Genomic DNA, 19,552 nt, shown 5'->3' on the forward strand with positions numbered 1-19,552 from the left:
GTGGTGTGTGTAATGCTTCACTATTATTGATGATGCAGATTATGATCCTTCTATGTAGCATATTGACAGAGTAATTTTTGGTCCTTCACATTTCAGGAAGCACTATTTTTAACATCCTACTACATTTCACCCAAAGGTGTGAAATAAAACAGACAAGAGAACACTCTTCCAAATCTCTATTTACAAACAAAAAACCTAATCATAAAAATAGAGTCCAAAAATATGCATCCAGGATTAAATAATAAAATTTTCTTTGGATTTTTTTTTTCCTGCTCTGGATAAGTTTATCTTGTTGGAAGAAAATATCCTAGTGGTTAACTGACAATATGACACATATTATACTTGCTGTGGTAATTAATCAATGAAGACACAGATCCAAAATAAATGCAAAGCCTGAATTCAGTAATAATAGCTATACTGTAGAACACCTATAAAAAAATACAGTTTTATTTCAGGTAAAGTGAAGAATGTAGCCAATGATAGGCAGGTGACTGGCAGTATGGGCTTTGTTGAATAAATAGTTAAGAAAGGCCGTGATAAATATATCAAAACATTGGCCTAAATATATATGTTCCCCCTGTTTACATTGCAATTATATAAATTAGTTGCTTCTAAATAATTTTAAAAGAGATCATTTTCTTTTTTTTATTGGTTGTTCAAAACATTACAAAGCTCATGACATATCATCTTTCATACATTTGATTCAAGTGGGTTATGAACTCCCATTTTTACCCCAAATACAAGTTGCAGAATCACATCGGTTACACATCCACATTTTTACATAATGCCATATTAGTGACTGTTGTATTCTGCTACCTTTCCTATCCCCTACTATCCCCACTCCCCTCCCCTCCCATCTTCCCTCTCTACCCCATCTGCTGTTATTCAATTCTCTCCCTTGTTTTTTTTTTCCCCTTTCCCCTCACAAACTCTTATATGTAATTTTGTGTAACAATGAGGGTCTCCTTCCATTTCCATACAATTTCCCTTCTCTCTCCCTTTCCCTCCCACCACTCGTCTCTGTTTAATGTTAGTCTTTTCCTCATGTTCTTCCTCCCTGCTCTGTTCTTAGTTGCTCTCCTTATATCAAAGAAGACATTTGGTATTTGTTTTTTAAGGATTGGTTAGCTTCACTTAGCATAATCTGCTCTAATGCCATCCATTTCCCTGCAAATTCCATGATTTTGTCATTTTTTAGTGCTGCATAATACTCCATGGTGTATAAATGCCACATTTTTTTTTTTATCCATTCATCTATTGAAGGGCATCTAGGTTGATTCCACAGTCTAGCTATTGTGAATTGTGCGGCTATGATCATTGATGTGGCAGTATCCCTATAGTATGCTCTTTTAAGGTCCTCAGGGAATAGTCCGAGAAGGGCGATAGCTGGGTCAAATGGTGGTTCCATTCCCAGCTTTCCCAGGAATCTCCATACTGCTTTCCATATTGGCCGCACCAATTTACAGTCCCACCAGCAATGTACAAGCGTACCCTTTTCCCCACATCCTCGCCAGCACTTATTGTTGTTTGACTTCCTAATGGCTGCCAATCTTACTGGAGTGAGATGGTATCTTAGGATGGTTTTGATTTGCATTTCTCTGACTGCTAGAGATGGTGAGCATTTTTTTCATGTACTTATTGATTGATTGATTGTATGTCCTCCTCTGAGAAGTGTCTGTTCAGGTCCTTGGCCCATTTGTTGATTGGGTTATTTGTTATCTTATTGTTTAATTTTTTGAGTTCTTTGTATATTCTGGATATTAGGGCTCTATCTGAAGTGTGAGGAGTAAAAATTTGTTCCCAGGATGTAGGTTCCCTACTTACCTCTCTTATTGTTTCTCATGCTGAGAAAAAACTTTTTAGTTTAAGTAAGTCCCATTTGTTGATTCTTGTTATTAACTCTTGGGCTATGGGCGTCCTATTAAGGAATTTGGAGCCTGACCCCACAATATGTAGATCGGAGCCAACTTTTTCTTCTATCAGACGCAGAGTCTCTGATTTGATATCAAGCTCCTTGATCCATTTTGAGTTAACTTTTGTGCATGGCGAGAGAAAGGGGTTCAGCTTCATTTTGTTGCATATGGATTTCCAGTTTTCCCAGCACCATTTGTTGAAGATGCTATCCTTCCTCCATTGCATGCTTTTAGCCCCTTTATCAAATATAAGAAAGTTGTAATTTTGTGGATTGGTCTCTGTGTCCTCTGTTCTGTACCATTGGTCCACCTGCCTGTTTTGGTACCAGTACCATGCTGTTTTTGTTAAGAGATCATTTTCTTAAGTAAGTAAAGGCAGATCTTATAATTTAGTTCCCTTTAGTCATCTGCTTAGGTACTCTTTTCTTTCTTATTTTACAAAAAGCAAAAGTTAATAAGGTATCCTACAAATCATGACAGCCTCAGGCTCTGAAAAAAGTAGCAAGAGCTTATGAGAAACAGAACAACTTTAAATTACCCAACATGGACATGTCCTTTCCAGTTATATCTGAATGTTTTAAAATGAAATTCCCAGAAGTTTTTTGGTATGTAGTTTCTGATCCTCCAAAAACTGATAATTTGCCTTGGAATAAAATATCCATATCTGTAAGTGAAAACTTTCAGAATATTCTAATAATAAAATTGGATAAAATCCTATAAAAATGCATGAAAAAAGGACCTCTTCTGTTAAGTTAAAAACATTGTGCTATTTCTTTGGAGGATTATAACTTTCTATCTGTCTAACTTTTTCCAAGTAGAATCTAGCAAAAAAAAAAAAAAAAAAAAAGAAGAAGAAGAAGAAGAAAAAAAAAAGAAAAATTATACACAGATACAGGCTTAGGTAAAAGAAGATTAACTGCTCTGCATGGTTAAAAGAACTCCCCAGGTCAAAAGTTTTATCTTAAAAACAAACAAACAAACAAACAAACAAAAAAAAACGAAATGTACTCTAAAGGTCTAAAGGACTTATGAAACAGTTGATTAAATATATAACAAAATTTTTTAATACTAGTTAAAAACAAGTTTCTTTTAAAAGAAAACTTGCCAATAACAATTGTATTCTCATGTGGGTGAACTTTTTGCTAGACTAAAAGATGGGTCTTATTCTAACCTAGTAAATTATAAAATGAAATATGTGTGTATTCTTTTTTATTTCTTTAAGAAATAATGGATTGGTTTGTTTAAAAATTGTTTAATTTAAGAAAGGTCTGTCCTGTTTGACAGATGAAAGAGAATTAAGTTCAGGCATTAGTCTTAAAATCTGGTACCAAGCCCACTATGGTGAAACCCCATGCTGGGCGAAGACTCATGACCCCTGTCAGCACAGCAATACCTGGGACAGAGCTGCTGGAACTATGTAAGAAAGTCGGAAAGTAAATCCTTTCTCCTGCTCCTCCAACTTCAGGAGGCAAGCCAGGAAGAGCAGGACTCCACCTGCTGGAGAGCACAGCATGAAAACTAGCAGAGGGTTTTGTCTCAAAGTTCAGTGCCTGGTCCTCCATGGGAAAAACAAGCACCCAAGAAAAACTAAAGTCCCCATATTCAGGCCAGAATCCATGGATAGAGGGGCTAGACAAGCTCCAACATCAGATGGAGACCTGTGCACCTGCAGGAAAGACGCAGGTTTCAGCCACATCAGTTTCGGTCAAGGAGTGGACTTAGGGAACACTTGACTGGCCCCTGAGACTGTGCTGACCACTGGCATGTAAAACTCAAGGGTGGCCCAGCATACCATCATCATTCTCCAACCTTTAGTGGCACAGCTATGACCAAACCAGGGCTTAGAGACAGGACTATAAATATGCCTTGGTAACTGGCAGACATCTGTGTCCCCACTGGGACAGACTTGGGTTTCAGCCTGCATGACTATGGAATTGACTTTGGTGAACCCTTGGGACTCTGCACATCCTTGCAGTAGTGAGACTCAGGCATGATAGAGTTTAGCATTAGCCCAGGTGGCAAAGGGTCTGCCTTCACCAACATTGCCCTAACCTTGAACAACATAGCATGGGGCTAGACTCCATTTGCTGGATTTACAAAAGGGCAGTAAGAATCATACTTTCCTTGGAACTTAGTGATGAACTGGCAAACCCTAACACTGGGCAGATTCTAAAGGTCCCATCCACATAGCTGCCTATGGATGGAGACTTTTGAAAAGCTATAGTGTCAGGGAAAGACACACAGCCCCAGTCTAGTGGATTTCTATACCAGCCAGCATTATATATGGTTGCTTGCAGTGTTCTTAAGCCATAAGCCCACTTCAGTAATAGATAGTCATAGTAGTGTAGATCTTGATCTTAACCTAGTCTTGTGCTGGTGAGCTATGGGATCAGGGTTAGACATAGGAACCTGGGACAGGTCCATCCATAGTTACTCTGCTCAGAGCTATGTAGAATCCTATAGTGTATGACTATGAACCAGCAACTGTGAATGAAACATCTTGACTTACCCTTGTCATAGGCAGAGGCTTATTGGGACAGACTTATCCTTACTAGGTACTCTCCAATTCTTTCTTCTTTCCTTCCTTCCTTTCTTTCTTTCTTTCTTTCTTTCTTTCTTTCTCTCTTTCTCTCTTTCTCTTTCTTTCTTTTTCCTGAATACTACACCAATGGAATATGTGGGACAATTCTGGGCTTGGATCGTCCTTTAATACTGAAACAAAGATAATACACCAACAGGAGACTCCTGAAAAATATAGAGGTACACACCATCCAGTGCTGAAATAGAAGAAGAGATTATAGACTCAAAGAAAATAAGCCTCCAATTATAACTTCTGAGAAGAGGGAGAAAAAACAAAGGAAGACTGGGTTAAATATCTACTCCTCCAAAAATGTCATTGCACAACATCAAGTATCAACAGATTTCAGGAAACCATGACCCCATCTACTTCTCAAACTAAAGAACTCAGAAACTGAACAGGAAGCAAAAAAATCACTATGGGAGAACTCTCAGAGAATTAAAATGGCTATTTTAGGAAAACTCAATGAACTTCAAAAAAAAAAAATTCCAATACTCTAACAGAGAAATTTAACAAAGAAATGTAAGCAATTATAAAACAAATTAAACAGAAATTCTTGAGTTAAAATAGTCACTTAGCAAAACTAAAATTGTGACAGAGAACAAGAATATCAGAATAGACCTACAAGAAAAGACAAATTAGTAAGCTCTAAGAAAGGCTATTTGAAAAAACGCAGTTGGAAGAGAAAAAGAATTGAAGAAGAATGAAGAAAATTTACAGGAACATTGGAACAGTAGTTAAGTCAATATTCAAGTTATTGGAGTTCAAGAAGGACTTAGGAATGCCAAAGAGTTAGAAAGATTATTCAAAAATAATAATAACAAAAAACTTTCCAAACCTAGAGAAAGATAAAAAAAAAAAATCCAGGTACAGAAAGTTTAAAGATCATCAAATTCAACTCAATAAAGTCAACAGAAAATATTTTATAATCAAGCTCTTACTGATGAAGGATAAAGAGAACATTCTTGTTTCTACAATAAAAAAGAAATAAATGACACATGGGGTATCCCATTTCACCTGACAGTCAACTTCTAAGCAGAAACCTTAAAGGTCAGCAGAGAATGGCATGCAATTTTCATAGCAGCCAAGAAGAAGAAGAAAAAAACAAAAACAAGCAAGAATAGTGTGCCTAGCGAAACTATCATTTAGAAATAACTGAGGAATAAATACAAACAAAAACTGAGAGAATATATCCCAATCAGACACTGTCTACAAGAAATGCTAAAGGGATTTATTCATATTGAAAGAAAGTGATATTAAAGAGTAGAAATAAAACACAGAAAAGTATAAAACTTATGGGTAAGTGTAATTTTAGAAACAAATTCATAATGTTCTGATATAGTAAGTATGGGGCATAAACCATTCGTATCTTTAGATTGAAAAATTAAAAAAAAATTAAGCCAGGCACAATGGCACACACCTATAATCCCAGCAGCTCAGGAAGCTGAGGGGCAGGGGGATCTTGAATTCAAAGCCAGACTCAGCAACTTAGTGAGTCCCTATGCAACTTATGAAACCCTGTCGCTAACTAAAATATAAAAAGGCCTGGGGATATGGCTCGGTGGTTGAGCAAACCTGCATTAAATCCCTGGTACCAAAAACAAAATAAAACACACAAAAAAACAACAAATAAAAGTAGTAACTACATTAATATGCTAAATGAAAAGCAATATAAAGATGTGCATGTGGAATATCAAACATTCAAAATGGAATGCAACTGGAGAGTTTTCTTCTATTTTTCTCTTCGTCTTTTGTTCATTTGGTTTGTTTTTATTCTATCCTTACCTTGGGATCATGTCATTGATATCATTTCTGGATAGCTTGTTGTAATCAAAAGATGTGTTTTGTAAGCTTCATAGTAACCATAAAGCAAAAATCTATAACAAACAAACCAAAAATAAGAATCAAAACATACTATTAGATTAATTCACATAACCATCAAGAAAGATTTTAAGAGAAAAAGACAAAAGATCTATAACAAAAGTAAAAGCAAGTTAAATGATGGCTATAGTACCTATAAATACTTACCTTGAATATAAATGGGTAAAACTCTACAATTAAAAGAAAGAGTAGATAAAACCAACAAACATAAAACCAAGACCCAGCTATATACTGCTTGCAAGAAACTCACTTCACCTGTAAGAACATGCACAGAATTAAAGTGAAGCGATGGAATAAGATATTTCGTGAAAAAAAAAAAAAGCAGGAGTACCATATTAATATTAGATAAAATAAGAATTCAAATCAAATGAAGTAAAAAGAATCAAGGAAAGTCATGATATAATGATAAAAGGGTCAATCCAGAAAGAGGAAATAACAATTCCAAATATGCATGCACCAAATATTGGAACACCTAAATATATTAAACTTAAAAGAAGAGGAAAAACTCCAATACAATAATAGTTGTGGATTTTAACACCTCACTTTGAGCAATGGACAGATTATCCAGACAGAAAATCAACAAAGAAATACCAGAGTTAAATATCATCTTTGTTATGGTTTGGATCAGAAAAGTTCCCCAAAGGCTTGTATGCTGAACACATGGTATCCAGTGCAGCAATGTTCAGAGATGGGAAATCTGGGACTTAATTGGATGGAGGGCTCTATCCTCATCAGTTGATTAACATATTGAGAGATTTACAACTTTATGGCATTATTGAGTGGTGGTGGAAACTGTAGGAGGTGAAACCTAAGTGGAGGATGTGGGTCATTGCAAGGACCGTTCCCTGAAAGGATATATCTTGTACCTACCACTTCCTTTCTCTCTCTACTTCCTGGCTAAAGATTTCCTCTGCCTAACCCTTTTGCCAAAATATCCTGTCTTAACTCAGACCACAAGCAACAGGGCCAGCTGAGCATGGACTGTAACTTCTGAAACCATGAGCTAAAATAAATCCTTCCTCATTAAAGTTGCTTATCCCAGGTATTTTGTTACAATGACAAAAAGTTGACTAATACAACTTTTTGTCATTGTAACAAAATGCAAGACCAAATAAATATAGCACACATCTACAGAACATTCTATCCCACATCTGCCAAATACACATTTTTCTCATTGATACATGGAACATTCTCTGGGATAGATCACAAAACAAGTATCAATAAGTTTTTAAAAATTGAAACCATATCAAATATTTTTTTTTTTATGATCACAACCTAATAAGCCTAGAAACAATAACAAGAACAACTTTGGAAACTACACAAATACTTTGAAATTTTTAAGAAGAACTTCCTTTTGAACAGTGAATCAAGAAATAAATCAAAGAGAATTTTTTTTTCAAAAATTCTTGAAACAAATGAAAATGGAGACACAGCATAAAGAAACAGAGGGGATACTGAAAAAGCAGCAATAAGACTCACATTTATAGCAATCAATGCCTGCATCCAAAAAGTAGAAAGGTCTCAGATAAACAACCTATCATTGTATCTCAAGAAACTTGAAAAACAACAAATTTAATGCAAAATTACTAGGTCAAAAAAAAAAATAACAAAAATCAGAACAGGAATAAAATAAAAAGAGACTACAAAGTTAGTACAAAATATCAATAAAATGATAGCATGTTTCCTCAAAAAGATAAATTTACAAATCCTTAGCTAGATGAAGAAACGGAGTAGGAAGACAAAAATAAATAAAATCAAAGATGACAGGGAAGCCTTATAACTGACACCACATTATAACTGATACCATTACAACTGACATACAAACTCTAATGAGAGATTATTATGAACAATGAGATGTCAACAAATTTGATAATCTGAAAGATGTAGACAAATTTTTACATACATACAAAGACTGAGAAATGAAGAATAGAAAGCCTGAAAAAAAACAAACAATAGAAATTAGTGATATTTAATCAAAAAATTTCTCATTAAAGAAAAGTGTAGGACTTAAGAAGAACTGATACTAGTTCCCCTTAAGTTATTCCATAAAATAGAAGAGGAAAGAATTCCTTCAAATACATTCTATGAGGCAAGAATTATACAGATATCAAAACCAGATAAGGATACAATAAAAGATAAAACCACAGGCCAGTTTTCTTGATGAATATATATGCAATATACTCAACAAATTACAAGCTAGCTGAATTCAGCACCACATTAAAAGATTATTCACTATGATTATGTGAGGTTCATCCCAGGGATGCAATCCAGCATATGGAATCAATGAACATGATACACCATATCAAATGAGAGAAGAGCTGAAAGCACATGGTCACCTCAACTGGTACATAAAAGGTATTCAATAAAATTCTATATTATCTAATGATAAAAGCACTGAAGAAATTGGGCTTTACAAGGAAAGTACCTCAACATAATACAGGCCATATATAATAACCCAATGGCTAACATTATATTTTAGGGAAAAGCTGAAAAGATCTGCAACAAGAAATGAATGCATACTTTCACCAATTTTATTCAGTATAGTGCAGGATGTCCTAGCCAGAGCAATTAGGCAAGAGAAAGAAATAAAAAAGCATCCAAATTGTAAAAGAAGCAGTCATATTGTCACTGTTTATAGATGACATGGTCTTAAATATAGAAAACAACAACAAAAACTCAATTTAGAAACCATTAGAAATAATAAGTGAATTTAGCAAATCTTCAGGATAAACATTAACATACAAAATTCAGTAGAAAATAATCTGAAATGGAAATTGAAAAAGCAAATTCATTTACAATACCTACAAAAAGAATCTAGAAATAAATTTTAACCAACAAGGTAAAACATCTCTGTGAATATGATAAATCATTCTGAAAGAAATTGAGGAGGACATAAAAATGTGGGAGGACATCCAATGTTCATGCTTTGGAGCAAAAAATATTGCCAAAATATATATACTGCCTAAACGATTTACAGATTCCATGGAACCTCTATCAAAATACCAATGGTCTTCTTCTAGAGCTAGAAAATAAATTCTAAAATTTACATGGAACTATTAAAAAAATGCCAAAGCTAGTTTAAGCAAAAAGATCAGAGCAAGAGACATTCTTCCTAATTTCAAAATATACTACAAAGTTGTAATAATTAAAACACTATGGTATTAGCATAAAATAGACACATAAACCAATGAAAAACAATTGAGAGGCTAGAAGTAAATATCTATAATCAACAGATTTTTAACATATCTATAATCAACAGATTTTTAACAGTTTTTGAGAAAACACAATGGAAATAGGAAAGTGAAGGCAAGAAAATTAGAAATACATATGCAAAAAAAAAAAAAAATTAGACCCCTGACTCTTAGTAGCCACAATGATTAATTGCAAATGGATACAAAACTTAAATTTGAAACCTGAAACTATGAAATTACTAGAGGAAAACATAGGGGAATAGTTTAAGGACATTGAAATGGGCATGGATTCTTTGGACAAGATGCCAATAACACAGGAAACAAAAGTAAATGCAAATGGTATTACATAAAATTAAAAAGTTTCTCTTCAGCAACTAAAACACTCAAGGGAATGGAGAGAAACCTACAAAATTGAACATAATACTTGCAACAACACATACATGACAAGAGGTTGATATCCAAAATATATAAAGAATTCCAAAAACTCAATAGCCATAGAAAAATAATTCAATTTTAAAAAGGGGCAATGAATCAAAATAGACATTTCTCAAAGAAAATATATGAAGGGCCAGAAGATACATGAAAAATGCTTAACATAACTAATTATCAGGGAACTACTATTCAAAAACCACAATGATATGTTATGTCTCCCCAGTAAGAATGGTTATCAAACAAACACATAACAACAACAACAAAACTTAAAGATACAAAAGGCTGGTGAGGATGTGGTGAAAAGGGAATCCTTAAACACAGCTGATAGGAATGAAAATAGAACACTCATTATGGAAAAAAGTATGGAAGTTTCTAAACAAATTAGAAGTAAAACTACCATATGATAGAGCAATTCCACTACTGGATGTATATCAAAAGAAAATGAGGGCTGGGTTGTGGCTCAGTGGTAGAGAACTTGTCTCGCATGCATGGGGCACTGAGTTCAATCCTCAGCACCACATAAATAAATAAAATAAAGGTATTGTGCCTATTTAAAACTAAAAAAAAATGTCTCTAAAAAAAGAGAGAGAAAATGAATTTAGTATGTCAAAGAGATACCTGCATACTCATGTTCCTCACAGCATCATTCACAACAGCTTAGAAATGGTAATAACCTAAGTGTCCATCAACTGATGAATAGAAAATGTTGTACAAAATGGAAACTATTCTGCCATAAAGAAAAATGAAATCCTGTCATTTAAAACAACAGGAAAGGAACTAGGGATAATTAAGTGAAATATGTCAGAGAAAGACAAATACCAAGGTCATATAGATATGTGGAATCTAAAAATGTTGATCCCATAAAAGTTGAGAATGGAATAGTGGTTACTAGAGGCTGGGGAAGGTAGAGGTAAAGGGAGGATAGGGAAAATTTAATCAGTGGCTTCTAAGTTACAGTTAAATAGAAGCTAGTAGCTTTCTGTACTGTTACAACCTATTTTGACTATACATAACAATTTTGTACCATATAATTCAAAGAACTGGAAGAAATAATATCTGGGGATATCAATGTTTTTAAACTGACATAAACATCATGTAGTGGGTACATGTATCAAACATTACCTGGCACCCCACTAATATGTATAACTTTTAAGTTTTTGTGTATCCATTAAAAGAAAAAATAAGAATAATAAAACTTTGAATTCCCTGTTATAATTAAATTATATGGACAAAAGTTTGTGATGACTTTGAAAAAGCAAAAGACAAATGTGATGTCACTTGCTGCCAAAGATATGACACACAAGACAATTGAGGATTTTTTAAAATTATTGTACAGGCTATTGTCATTGAATGTTCATTACTGAGGACCATTTCAAAGAAGAGTATAAGAAATTGGGGTTCTATAAAAAAGGAGAGTCCTGAAGAACGGCAGAGTGGGTCTTTCCATATATAAGGGGAAAGTGGTCTCTTTTGGTTAATAAATACTCAGAAGAAAAATAGTACAGCAATTTCAGAGAAGAAAGGATAGAGGAATTTCTCAATTTTCTTTTCTGGAAAGACAAAGCTCAAGAAAAGCTTATTGTCATTGTTTATTTAAAACCTTTGATAACATATTCACAGAGGTCTCAAAATACTTTATGACAGAATTTAGTATTCCTACTTTACAGTTACATAGACATATATAACTGGGAGTAATTAAGATTGACTTCTCCATGGATGAAAAATTAAACTTCTGTATGAAGAGTAAAAGCTTATTTTCTCACCTTCTTGATAGCTATAAAAATTCTACTTAATATCAATGGAGTGGTCATTTCCTAAAATATATTTTTGTTAGGTTATGAATAAAACAAAATTACCAACTTTGATTTTTATTGAAGTGGAAAAGCATATCATCAGATTTTTAAGGAGTTGGGTAATGACAAAGCAGCCTGGCTGGGCTGCCCGGCATGGGAGAACAGGTAGGGGTAGAGGAACCAGAGAAGTTAGTGTGCTGTGGTGTGGAGAAGTTTGTGTGCTGTGGTTCAGCATGGGTCAGATGATACGAGCTTTGGCTTCTGAAAGACAAAGTGCATCAGAAGGGGTGCCAGAAAAATATTAGAAGGCAGGTTGGTTTTTAATTTGATATTTTCCCTGTAACTTGTGACTCAAGTATTCTGAAAAGGTTTTATCTTCATGGGAAAGTCAAAGAGGCCATTATGATGCCATTGTCATAGACTTCTTACAGCCTGCATATCTTCTAGAATGGTGGACAGTCAGTAAAGTCAGGAATTTATAGAAATCATACATAGAAAAGTAGACTCACACAAACTGGCTGTACAAGTTGGGATTGAGTCAAATCTGCCTATGCTCGGCCTCCAACATTATCATGGTAAATTTTCTTGGAAATTTACCATGCAGCACTTTTCAGAGAACCCATCTGACGCCTGTCTCCCTGTCTCCTAGTTATTGCAGTCAGTAAATAGCCATCCTCAGGATATACAAGAGGAATTGATTGCAGGACCTCTGTGGATGTCAAACTCTGCAGATGCTTGAGTCTCTTTTATATAATGGCATATGGGTATATGTATTGGCACATAACCCACACACATCCTCTCTTATATTTTAAATCATCTCTAGACTACATTTAATACTTAGTACAATGTAAATGCTATGCCAATTTATGTTGCTATAATTAATGTTTAGGGAATAAGGAGAAAAATAAACTGTACATTTTCAATATATGCTCAATTTTTTGAGTATTTTTCATTTGAGGTTGGTTGAACCCATGGATATGGAACCCACAGATACAGAAGTCTAATTGTAAGGAACATACTATGTATTCTGGGTTATTATGGTAGAAATATTAGGCAGGAATAGCAACCCAGATAGCAAGCTTTCAAAATATGCACTACTGTATTTCTTAGAAAAGATATTTTGTTAATAATTCAGAATGCTTTGGAAGATATCTCACATATGACCTAATTTTGGAAAATTATAAAAGTATGGCTTCTTCTAAGGAACCAATAGGCTTTCTCTTATCTAAATGTAGGGAATATTATTTAATTATATAGTCCCTCTTGCTTTGGCTTCTGGGGAACTCCAAAGCAAATTTGAACTCTCCTATTGTAAAAATATTAGTATCATTGATTCTCATAAAACTAATACAGGAGTAGCTACTATCATTTAGGGCACACTTATTTTTTTTTTTTTTTTTTGTCAGGCACAATGCCAAGCACTTTAGCAAAAATTGTAGCATAAAATTATTTTGATCCTAAATCAATGGTTTCATGCTGAATAAAATACTATACTTATCATTGGTGAGAAAGGAGAGTCAGAGAAATTACCCAAATCCACTCAACTAGTAAATATGAAAACCATAACTCAAGCTCTTCTGGGTAAATGCCCACATGCTGCATTCAGCAATGTCCTCTTTTCCTGAATTCCATTCTATCTTCTTTCCCTATTTGTCTTAACTTCAGTTATACTTTGTATTTTCTAGACCTATGTATATTTATCCTTAATACAATTATACTATGTGTATTTTTGTTCTAGTTTCCACAAAACTCTGTAAAATGAAAAAGGAAACAAATAAATATATGCCAAATATTAAAATAGCAACATGAAACTGAACTGTGAAAGGAATGCTTAATGAGCTGCTGAGAAATCCATATATCTTGCCCACCATAAGTCTTCCTGTTTGTTATGGGTTGAGTTGTGCCTCCTTCACCAGACACCCCCACAACCAAAATAAATAAATAAATAAAAGACCATGAACTGACACCTCTGAAGCCATGGTTTGAAATAAATCTTTCCTCTAAAGTTATTTTCCTCAGGCATTTGTCACAGTGATTAAAAAAAAAAAAAAAACTAACACAGGGACCTTATTTGGAAAAAAGGTTATTGCAGATGTAATTCGTCAATATGAGTTCATATTAGGACATGATGAATTCCTAATTCAATATAACTAGTGTCAGAAGAGAAGAGACACAGACAGATATACACAAAGAAAAGATGGTGAGAAGAGACCCAGAAGGAGAGTGCTGTGTGTTGATAGAGGCAGAGATTGGATCTCTGAATCTCCAGCCAAAGAATGCAAAATTACAGCAATACCAGGAATCAAGAGGAGCCATAAAACAGATACTCTCCTAGAACCAAGACTTTGGAGTGAACAGAGCTCTTGCCAACACCTTGATGTTTTATTTTTAGCCTCAAGAACTGTGTAAAAAAATTTTTCTGTTGTTTTTAGCCACTCAGTTTTTAGTCACTCTGTTATGGCAGTCCTAGGAAACTAATACACTCCCAAAATTGCTGCTAGAAGGCAGATCAGATTCCTAACATGATGAAGTCCCGCTAAAGTCATTTGGTAGCATTAAGAAAACTTGAGGCAGTACTTATATACAATTGTTAACATTTCTGGTAGATGCTTACAGATATTGAATAAGACCAAAATTTTTTTTTAAAAAGGTAGAACATTTGGAGTTATATATAGATAACTATCTCATTAAGCCAGGGCTGTTGAGAGAAACTGAAGGGCTCCTGTTGGCTATTATTCCTATCGGGCACAAACAAGAGCACAGTTCTCATGACTATCATGGTGGCTCACTACAGAATCCAACTCTCTGCATTTTACTGAGTTTTAAAAAAAATTCTTGAGGTTGCCCAATTAAGTAACAATTGTATGGGGTGGCAGAACTTATTACCTTGACTTATAACCTTAACAATCTATCAGTGGATTTTTATTTCTCCAGAACAGCCAGTGAATCACACTGTCCACATGGACTTTTCCAACCTGTTATATTCATTTCATCAGCTTCAAGATACAATAGTCAAAATCACAGAAATACTTTGTTAAATGTCTTTAAAAACACGTGTAGGAAATGATTCAAATGAATTTGGAAACCTCCAAAAGTTACTGAATCTAGATTGTCCCATTACAATACATAAGTGCTTCCGAAAAGCAGGAGGCAAAAGAAAACACTGGAGCTACACACTAATGTTCAAACAGTAAGGAGGCAAGCACAGCAAATAATGAGCTCACTTTTAGCCAAATGAACCTTTTATTATGGACTCTCCACTTTCGAATGTTTCATCAGTGCTTCACTAAGAAATGACATTCTTGTGTGTGTGTGTGTGTGTGTGTGTTTTGTTTTGTTTTTTAAATAAGGTATCAATGACTGCATGGTGATGGTTATTGAATTAGAAAATATTTCTTGAGGCAGGTACACATGAAAGTTACGGTAAGAAGGCTACACCAACATCATTGCATCAGGCTTTGTTCCACTGGGCCAGATATTTTATAGATGTGCAGTGTCATTGTTTTAATAAGATTGAATTTTGCAGTGGAAGTTAGATCACATCTTTTCAGAGTGGCTTATTAAATCCTACTGTTGATGTTTTTCTATTATGGAATAGTCTCCAGCCTTCAGAGAAAAAAATATGAAAACAAAACAAAACAAAAAAGCAAATAATGTTCTCAGATGCTTTATGTAAAGATATGATTACATTCAAAGCTGTATATTGTATACATACATTTTTCTACTTCTTTGGTAATCAATTTCAGATTTCATTTCTGCTAAGACACAGATAAAAATCACCAAGATTATGCGTTTGCCAAACTTATACTAGATATCTTCAAGATCTAGTGGAGGAAATTACTTCTTGGTGTATGCTTGTTAACAAGAAAAGCCTGACATTTTTCTGTATTTACACTTGGTCCACCAGAGGTTGATGCTATTTGTACTACTGTAATGTGAGTTACTATACCAAAGGCAGAGTACTTCACAAAGAAAAAATGTTTAGCTCAGAACTACGGAAAGGGAAAGTTTAAACAGCACAGTGCTGGCTCTGATGAAGGCATTCTTACTGGTACAACAAAGGTAGTACAAGGCAAAAGCCATGGAGTACCTATGTATCTCTATTATTTTTTTCTATTTATTTTTATTCTTATTTTTACTATTCTTTAAAAATGACTTTAAAATGTTTTCATGTTTATTTTTAAATTAAAAATACTCTTTAACATACATAAAATTATATATATTTATGGGGATCCATGTGATGTTTGCCATGTATATGTTATATAATGCTCAAATTAGAACTTATCTCCTCAAACACTTACCTTTCCCTTATTCTCTTTTCAGTCTCATAAGGCCACCAGTATTCACTCAGGTTGGCACCACCCTATGATCTTACATGAACTTAATCACCTCCCTAAAGGCCCCAACTCTAAGCATTACAGGCAGATTGAGTTTCCACACTCCTAATACCTCACAATGGGGATTGAACTTGAACCTACCTGTCCCTGGAGGACACCCTCACATCTTATTCAATCAAAGTACCATTGCTGGTCTTCAATCCAATATGTGACTGCCACCTACCTCCTTCATCTAGTAGCTCTAGATTACATGCAATTATAGTTTTTTGAGTATGTATCATTTCTAGTTCCAATTAAGTGTCAAGTTTCTAAAAAAAAACAAAAACAAAATTCTACATTAATCTCATATGCCACTAATTATTTTTGGTTATTTTAAAAATAAATTAATACACCTCTCATTTCAACTTCAATTTGAATGTCATTTTAAAAAGTGAATGACCAGAACTCATATCAATTAATACCCCAACTTGGTGGCTGATTCAATTTTATTTCATATAAACATACTAAAATACATTTTTAAATAAAATTTGAATTTATTTTCTTCCATTTAAAAACATTCACTTTTTATAGTGTCAGTAAAAATTCTAACAGTCTATACACTATAAATGATTTATGGGAAGGGATACTATATAAACTATATTATAGTATAATCTTAAAAAGCACCTATTTTATCATTAAAACAATATATATGGCTATAAGAATTATTAACTAAAATTTAGAAAGATATGTGTAATGAATAGAAATTCAGTTTATATATTGAACACAAATGGGAATTATATTTTTTTCCTTTCTTGGATCTAATTAAGTTTAATTGGATCTGTGAAATTAAAGTTTTAGATGCTGAAAATATAGCCACTATATGTACAGAGCTAACCCAATTGTGAAAACCAGATATGAATTAATGAGTTTTTCCAAGTCCTAGAGCATAACTTTTATATCAGAACAATTAAAAGTTAGGTAAAGCTAATGTACCAACTTTGTTTCTAATAATTAGTTACTTATCTAAATCTCTTCCTAGCCACTATTCAAGCCTAGAATTAGACCTACTGGTAATAATCTTATTGCATTGAGTTAAACAGTATTGTTTATCAAAATGTGAGGGGAGTTTGAAAATTTGCCCTGAGATTCTGTAGAGGATGGGTTTCGGGCTAACTTATTCATCCCTCTACACATATTTCCATTCAAAATATATTGACATCAACCTTGGGTAAAGCATTGTAAAGATATCAAATAAATATGGTAAGGTACTTCATCCTGAACATAGTGATAGGGAGAGAAATTTAGCTCCTTTAAAAGTAAATATTTAAAAATTGCCAGCATAGATATCAGCACAACAAAACCAGTAACTGTGGCTCAGAGACACACACACTCTCTTTCTTGCTTATCAGATTTTCTCCAGTGACAATGTTTTTTAGATTACTGGAACTGAAAATAGGGCTTCCAAAAAAAAAAGCCTGTTATTTTTTGGCAATTTATACTATTTATACATAAACACAATGTCAATATAACTGTGTGGGTAAGGAGCACTAAAAAAAGTAAATAATATTTTTTGTAAATCTGCTAATATATACTTTATATATTCTTTTTCTCAACATGTCCTCTGAGATAGCCATTATTACTCCATTTTACTGGTGATAAATCGATAACATTTACAAGTTAAATAACTTTATCAAAATAATTCAACTAATATATGGAAAAACAGAGAATTGAGCTTTTGTGTGTCTATTCCAAAGCCCATCCTGTTGTAATTACACTGTTTTCATCTATAATGAAAACAATTGAAAAGTGAAAGCAACTGAAAAGCCTCCCACTTTGTTACAAACAAGATACAAAGCATTTCAATTTTTTTTTCTATTAAACTGATAATTAATTATATGTAGTTATTTTTCCATACTGGGGATTGAACCAAGGGATGCTGTACAACTGAGCTGCATCCCCAGCTCTTTTTATTTTTAGACAGTGACTTCCTAAGTTCCCCAAACTAACCTCGAAGTTGCAATCCTCCTGCCTCAGGCTTTTAAGTAGCTGGGATTTAGGTGTACATCACCACACCAGCCTGTTTAGAGTTTCTTAAAAGGCAGTGTTTACTAAATATAGTTTAAAAAGGTAGTGTAGAAAGAATGAAGATCTTCTGAATGAGATCAAACAGAGATGACTTATTCAGAACTTGTTATAGCATGGTAGTAAGCATTGTCACTTGCATTTATCTGAAACTACAAGGCAGGCAGAGTAGTGGGGAGACACAAAAATTCAAAAATTGGAAGCTTTCAAGTATATACTAATTGGATGGTGTTGGCTTAGGGAAGGTGAGATGAACTAGAGTGGAGTACTGTAGTTGCTTTATATGTGACCTTCTCCCCTTGGTTTTAAGCTGGAGGTAGGAGAAACATATAGGGATGCTCACAGTCATTGACCAAACCTTGACCTTTCTGCAGAGGTAGTTGTTTTGGCTTCTTGGGTGGATGCCCGCAGAAGCTGTGGGTCAGAAGTTGTCAGGTGGTTTGGCGTTTTTTGTTTGTATCCTCAATCTCTCAATGTCAATGACTTAAAAGTATCATTTCTCAGAATTCAAAAAAGAGGAAAAAATTTTTAAAAAGAGGAATCTAATTTATCATTAGAATGTGTAAATATAGTAACATGCACATTAAGATACATTTCTTGCTATATTTTATCAATGTACTTTCTCATGTCTAATTTAGACTTTATGACCTCTCCAATCTTTGCAAATTTCCAACTCCAGCACCACTCAATTGCTGATCAAGCTTCATATTTTTCTAAGAAAAAGATAAAATTAGAAAAGATTTGAATGTTTCTATTACTTCCTCTAACTCACCTTCCTATAAAACCAGTCAGATATACCTGTTACTCTGCATGCATTCCTCATGCTTACATCTGAGCCCAGTGCTGTTACTCATGCAGAGATTCACGTCATTACCTGTTCTAGGATCTCTCTCCCCAATTCTTCCGCTTGTCCCAGCATGCATTTTGCCATCTCTATGGCATTACTGCCAGCAGCCAACTTACATGTTCTTATCTGTTCCTCCTACAACAGTCATCTTTAGACCTTGCAATTCTGCTTCAGTAGCCCCACTTCTAAGCTTCCCATTATTCAAGATTTCCTATTTTTTTTTCTTTCCATTTCCAAAAGCTCATCATCCATACTTCCATAAACTCACTCTACTTGATTTTTTTTCACTAATGAATGTTCATTTTCTGAGATTACATATTTTAAAGACCACTGTATTTGTGATAAATAGATCAATGGGATGCTATAGATATTATTACTTCATTCAGAATGTAAGGAAAAATATAAATCCAGTACATTTAAAAAAATCAGTTTGTTATGAAGATGTTCTTTCTCCATTTATTAATTAGTTAATTCTGTTTTTTATTCAAATATATACTTATGGTCATATATATACATATA

The sequence above is a fragment of the Marmota flaviventris genome, chromosome 5 (assembly GCF_047511675.1).
Source record: "Marmota flaviventris isolate mMarFla1 chromosome 5, mMarFla1.hap1, whole genome shotgun sequence".
NCBI classification, from domain to species: Eukaryota; Metazoa; Chordata; class Mammalia; order Rodentia; family Sciuridae; genus Marmota; species Marmota flaviventris.